This window comes from Onychostoma macrolepis, chromosome 03 (genome assembly GCF_012432095.1).
Source record: "Onychostoma macrolepis isolate SWU-2019 chromosome 03, ASM1243209v1, whole genome shotgun sequence".
NCBI classification, from domain to species: domain Eukaryota; kingdom Metazoa; phylum Chordata; class Actinopteri; order Cypriniformes; family Cyprinidae; genus Onychostoma; species Onychostoma macrolepis.
The window spans coordinates 7,347,291-7,353,585 of NC_081157.1; positions in this window are offsets into that span (position 1 = coordinate 7,347,291).

Consider the following 6,295-nt stretch of genomic DNA (forward strand, 5'->3'; position numbering starts at 1 on the left):
TAGAATGTAGAGTTGTCTGAGTCCACGTAGCAAAGACGAGATCGGACACTGAAGTGTGTGTGGTGAGCTTTTGTAGTGTGGGCTGATGAGGAGGTGATCAGGTGCAGGTGTGTGTGATTAGAACTCCGGGGATGTGGAACGTTGTGATTGGTGGAGTGAAGGGCCTGACTGGTCTGTGACAGTACCCCCCTCTCCACGGCCCGCTCCTGAGGGCCGACCTCGGCGTCGTGGTGGTCTACCCCTGCCTCGGGGTGCTGGGCGATCTGGGTTGGCGGTGTGGAACTCCTCGAGTAGAGTTGGGTCTAAGATGTCATCCCTGGCTACCCAAGAGCGTTCCTCAGGGCCGTAGCCCTCCCAGTCCACGAGGTATTCCAATTTACCACCACGACGCCGGGATTCCAGGATCTCTTTGACTTGATATACTGCACCTTCGTCTAGGATTTGTGGGAGAGGGGTTTCTTCGTCCAAGTCAGGCCCTGTGGTGATAGTTGGAGAGAAGGGTTTTAGTAGTGAGACATGGAACGTGGGGTGAGTTCTATAGTGTTGTGGTAATTCGAGTTTATATGTGACAGGGTTGACACGTTCCAGTATGGTGAAGGGGCCAACGAATCTGGGACTAAGTTTCTTACAGGGCAGGCGCAGACGGATGTCTCTGGTTGACAGCCAGACCTTTTCCCCTGGTTGGTAGTTTGGGTTATCTGATCTGCGAGCGTCGGCTGTCAGTCTTTGTCTGCGCACTGCCTGTTGGAGTTGATGGTGTGCCGAGTCCCAGACTCTCGCCTCCCGGAACCAGTGATCGATGGAAGGGACATTGGATGGTTCACCTGACCAGGGAAACAGGGGAGGCTGGAAACCGAGTACGCACTGGAATGGGGTAAGGCCGGTGGATTGTTGTCGTAAGGAGTTTTGGGCGTACTCGGCCCAGCCTATGAACTGGTTCCAGGAGTTCTGGCGGCTATGGCAGAAGGTTCTCAGGAATCGCCTATCTCCTGGATTTTGCTCGGTCTGCCCATTGGACTGTGGATGATAACCGGATGAGAGACTGATGGTCACACCTAGGAGGAGAAGAAGGCTTTCCAGACTCGGGAGATGAATTGGGGACCTCTATCGGATACTATGTCTTCGGGGATGCCAAAATATCGAAATACATGATTGAATAAGAGTTCAGCTGTTTGGAGAGCTGTTGGGAGACCGGTGAGGGGAATGAGTCGACAGGACTTGGAGAATCGGTCTATGATGACTAGAATGCATGTATTGCCATTGGACGGTGTTAAGTCAGTGATGAAATCCACTCCTAGGTGTGACCACGGACGTTGAGGTATGGGTAATGGATGTAGTTTGCCTGCTGGGAGATGACGGGAGCTCTTGGAGATGGCACAGTCCGGGCAGCCTCGCACAAACCTTCTGACGTCCCTGGCCATGTTGGGCCACCAGAAGCGGTCTCGTAGCAGCGAGAGAGTTGCGTTGGCCCCTGGGTGGCCAGTACTAAGTGAGGCGTGAGTGGAGTGGATTAATGGTGTCCGTTGGGTCCTAGGTACATACTGGTGGTTTGGTGGACAGCCCGGCGGATTGGCGGGAGGTGTAGAGGAGGCGACTGGTGGAGAGGTCCACTGGATAGGACTGGTGATGATAGTTGTTGGGAGGATATTTTCGGGTTCCTGGTCGTCATCTTCGGGAGTATGGATTCTGGATAGGGCATCAGCCTTAATATTCTTGGTTCCTGGTCGGTAGGAGATTGTTAATTGGAAACGGGTGAAGAATAATGCCCATCTGGCTTGTCTGGGATTGAGTCGTTTGGCTTCTCGGATGTATTGCAAATTCTTGTGGTCAGTCAGAACAAGAAAGGGGTGCTTTGCCCCCTCCAACCAGTGCCTCCATTCCTCAAGGGCTAACTTAACCGCCAATAACTCCCGATTCCCGATATCATAATTCCGTTCCGCCGGGCTGAGTTTCTTGGAGAAATAGGCGCATGGATGGAGTCTAGGAGGCTTCCCCTGCTGCTGAGAAAGGACGGCTCCTACGCCTGTGGTGGATGCGTCTACTTCAACAATGAACGGTGTTTCGGGGTCCGGGTGCGTTAGGAGTGGTGCGTTGGTGAATGCTTGTTTGAGATCTTCAAAGGCTTTCTGGGCTTTCGGGTTCCAGGTGAGAATCTTGGTTTTTCCTTTCAATAGGTCGGTGAGTGGGCTGGTGGTGGTGCTATAGTTGGGAATGAATCGGCGATAGAAGTTTGAAAATCCTAGGAATCTTTGAAGTTCTTTAATGCTGGTGGGGACTGGCCAGGATGTGACTGCTTCCACCTTCCCCTTGTCCATGCGGACGCCACGATGATCTATAATGTAACCGTGGAAGTGTACTGAGGGTTGGTGGAAGGTGCATTTTTCGGCTTTGAGATAGAGGTGAAACTGACGGAGTTTGTGGAGGACCTCCGCAACGTGGTGGCGATGGTCGGCCAGGCTCCGGGAGTAGATAAGGATGTCGTCTATGTACACGATAACGAAGCGGTTTAGGAACTCCCGGAGCACCTCGTGCATAAACCCCTGGAAGACTGAGGGAGCGTTGACAAGCCCATACGGCATTACCCGATATTCGTAGTGACCAGTAGGGGTGATGAAGGCGGTCTTCCACTCATCTCCCTTTCGTATGCGGATGAGGTTGTAGGCGCTGCGGAGGTCCAATTTTGTGAAGATGGTGGCGCCGCGCAGTTGTTCAAGGGCTGCTGGAACAAGGGGAAGGGGATACCGGAATTTGACTGATTTCGTTGAGTTTACGGTAATCAATGCAGGGGCGTAGGCCGCAGTCCTTCTTAGCCACGAAGAAAAAGCTGGAAGCAGCAGGGGAGGTAGATGGTACAATGTATCCTTGATGTAATGCCTCCTCAATATACTCCTCCATGGCCTTTTGTTCTGGTGGTGAAAGTGGGTAAATTTTTCCATGTGGTACTGGCTCACCCGGAAGGAGATCGATCGCACAGTCCCATGGCCGATGTCGGGGTAGCTGGGCAGCCCTCTTCGGACAGAAGACGTCACTAAAGTGGGAGTAGCATGAAGGGATGTCGACTGACAAGTTTTCTTGAGGACTTTCTATGGATGTGGTGCCGATAGTTATTTGAGGTCTCTCCTGTTGCCTTGGTAGAGGTAGGTCGGGAAAACAGCGAGGAAAGCATTTCTCACCCCACTTTAGGACCTCTCCTGTCCTCCAAGACAGATGTGGATCGTGCTGCACCAGCCACGGTCGACCCAAAATTATGTCCACTGTCGAACCCTCCAGAACCAGCAATTGAAGGTTTTCCCTGTGTAGTTGCCCAATCTGTAGTTGAACTGGCTCGGTGCATAGATGAATGGTCCTTTTGGTGAGTGATTGACCCGTTATGGATTGTGCCTCGTAACTTTTCGGGGTGTCGAAAGTGGGGATGCGGAGCTGTTGGGTGAGTTTGCCCGAGATGAAGTTACCCGCGGAACCAGAGTCGAGGAGGACGGTGACTGTAAATACATCAGAGCAGGCAGTAAGCAAAGCACGAGTGGAGAGGGGCTTAAGCTTGGGAAGAGGAGAGGACAGAACTCACCAAGACCCGTTGTGGCCGCAAGGGGCACTCCAACACTCGGTGTCCATCGTCTCCGCAGTAGAGGCACAACCTTTGAGAAATGCGTCGTTGTCGTTCTGTTAATGGTAACCGGGTAGTATTGGTTTGCATGGGTTCTGGAGGGTCATCCCTCTCTGGTCGGCGAGGTGGAGGAGTAGCGATGGCGATGGCAGGATCCGGAGAACAGGACTGGATGCGATTAGAACAACGAATAGCGAGTTGAATTTTTCCAGACCATAGTTATCGTCGTAGGCACTGAGGTGGAGGCTGAGGTGAGGGTTGAGTCCTTGTCGGAAAACTGTGATGAGTGAAGGTTCGTTCCAACCGCTGGCGCCGGCCAGGGTTCGAAATTGTAAGGCATATTGGTGGATGGTGTTGGTACCTTGACGGAGTTGATACAGTTGTTCACCAACAGTGGAATCTCCAGGCGATACGCTAAACACTTCTTTGAAGTGATTGATGAAATTGTTAAAACTGTGGGTAGCGGGTCCAGCCTGGTTCAGAATGGTCTCTGCCCATCTCAGAGCGGGACCGGTGAGTGAGGTGACGATGTATGCAATCTTTGATTGGTCTGTGGTGAAAACGTGTGGGTGGAGGTTTATATTCAAGGTGCTTTGGAGAATGAACCCATCGCATTCCTCCGCCGAACCAGAGAAGGGCGCTGGTCTGGCCACAGGACTGGCGAAAACGATCGGTGAAGGAGTGCTCGAAGTGGGGTTTGGCGGTGATTGTGGTGGTGGAGCTGGTGGTGCCGTTGGTGCGGGCGGTTGCGATAGCAACTTCTTGAAAGTATCCACCAGCTCTTGAAAGGGGTCCGGTGTGCTCATCCTGTTGTGACGGTGTCGGTCCGATCTTCTGTTATGGACGGACTCGGACAAAAAGATGATAGGTGAGTATGAGGTGATTTATTGAAACAGGTTAAGCACACAGGTGAATTGAGAGGTGAGTAGATATCTTGGAAACGGCAATTCCGATGGGGATGACAAGGTGATGATACTTCTTTTCTTCTTCTAGGAATACAGGTAGACGAGACAGGTTGGATCCAGGGAGTGACACACACACACTTCGTGCTGGGACTTCTGCAGAGAGAGAGAGGGCAACACAAGGAGGAGGAACACAGGAGGTAAGTTTATACAAGGTAAGCGGTCTGAGAATATTGGAAGGATATAGTTCTCTTCGTTGTAGAGTTGTCTGAGTCCACGTAGCAAAGACGAGATCGGACACTGAAGTGTGTGTGTGGTGAGCTTTTGTAGTGTGGGCTGATGAGGAGGTGATCAGGTGCAGGTGTGTGTGATTAGAACTCCGGGGATGTGGAACGTTGTGATTGGTGGAGTGAAGGGCCTGACTGGTCTGTGACAGGGTCGACCGATTATCAGCCTGGCCGATATTAAGCATTTTTTATGATTATCGGTGTCGGTCATTTTCAAAACCGATGTGCCGATAAAATTATTTAATTTTGAAACGCGCTATTTGGCGCTGATGCAGCCTGTCAGAACTCACCACTCTGTGGCTTAGAGCAGTCTCCGCCCACCGCTCATCTGATTTGTTGGGAGTCATGAGTCAGACCAATCAATGTGGAAGAAGGCACTCAAACACTGAAAGCGCTTTCTACAGTTTCAGTGATCACACGTCAGTTGTCTCTCAAAGGCAGCAGCAGACGTTGCTCAAGTTGCAATAAATCACAATCCACTACACTGAAGTTGCAAAACACCTCAATATTGTCTATTTATGGTTTCCACGATGGGGAAAATGCAGACAGAATCGCGGAATCCAGTCAAAAAAGGGAATTTATTGTATAACGCACGGAGTCACGGAGTTCGTCAAAGTTTGGATGAATTAATCAAAAGTAGGTCAGTACACTTAAATCGACTCGCGCTATGGACTAGTATCTGTAAATATTAAGCTGCAAAAAGACTATTTAAATATGAATTCTGCGTGTCTCTGTATGTGTGAATGGCACAGCATCTGCAGTCTCACTAAATGAGGATATAAATACATGAACAACATCCCCAGAACTGCTCTGAGAGTTACTTCATGAGCATTTGACCGTTTCATTTGAGTAAAACGATTGTCATATCATAGGCTACAGACACTTAAGAGGTCCTCATGGCAACCCGTCAAAATAAAAGTTTGGTTTATCTACTACTACTACTACTACTACTACTACAACAACTTTTGTTTAAAAGAATAATCACACAATATGCTATTTCTTCCATGTTTTAATTATAATGGTAAACCATTTGATTAAAAGATCATTGAAATTAATGTTTTATGGCTTCATTTGCACTGCACTGTAAATTAAAACTAATCGAAATTACTGTCACATAGGCCAAGATTAAGATACTGTCACATAGGCCAAGATTAGGATGACATAAATTGTGACATTTCAATAGGCTATTGAACCAAGTGTGCCTATAACAGGCTATTAGTGTTATAGTTTAATTAAAATAGTTGCAGTCTTCTTCACAACTTCTACAATGGATCTATGAAGACAATTAAATTATTTACACTTATTATATTATAATTATGAGAGGTTATGCTATTACACATACATTTCTAACATGTAAATTATTGAAGCTAAATACTTACATTTCCCCAAGCTGTTTAGCTGTAGTACAGTATTCATAGGCTTAATCATGAAGCATGCAGTGGCCCCACTTTTAACTCTCTCTTTATATTACCCTTATTGTAGATGGATGCATGGAGAGGATG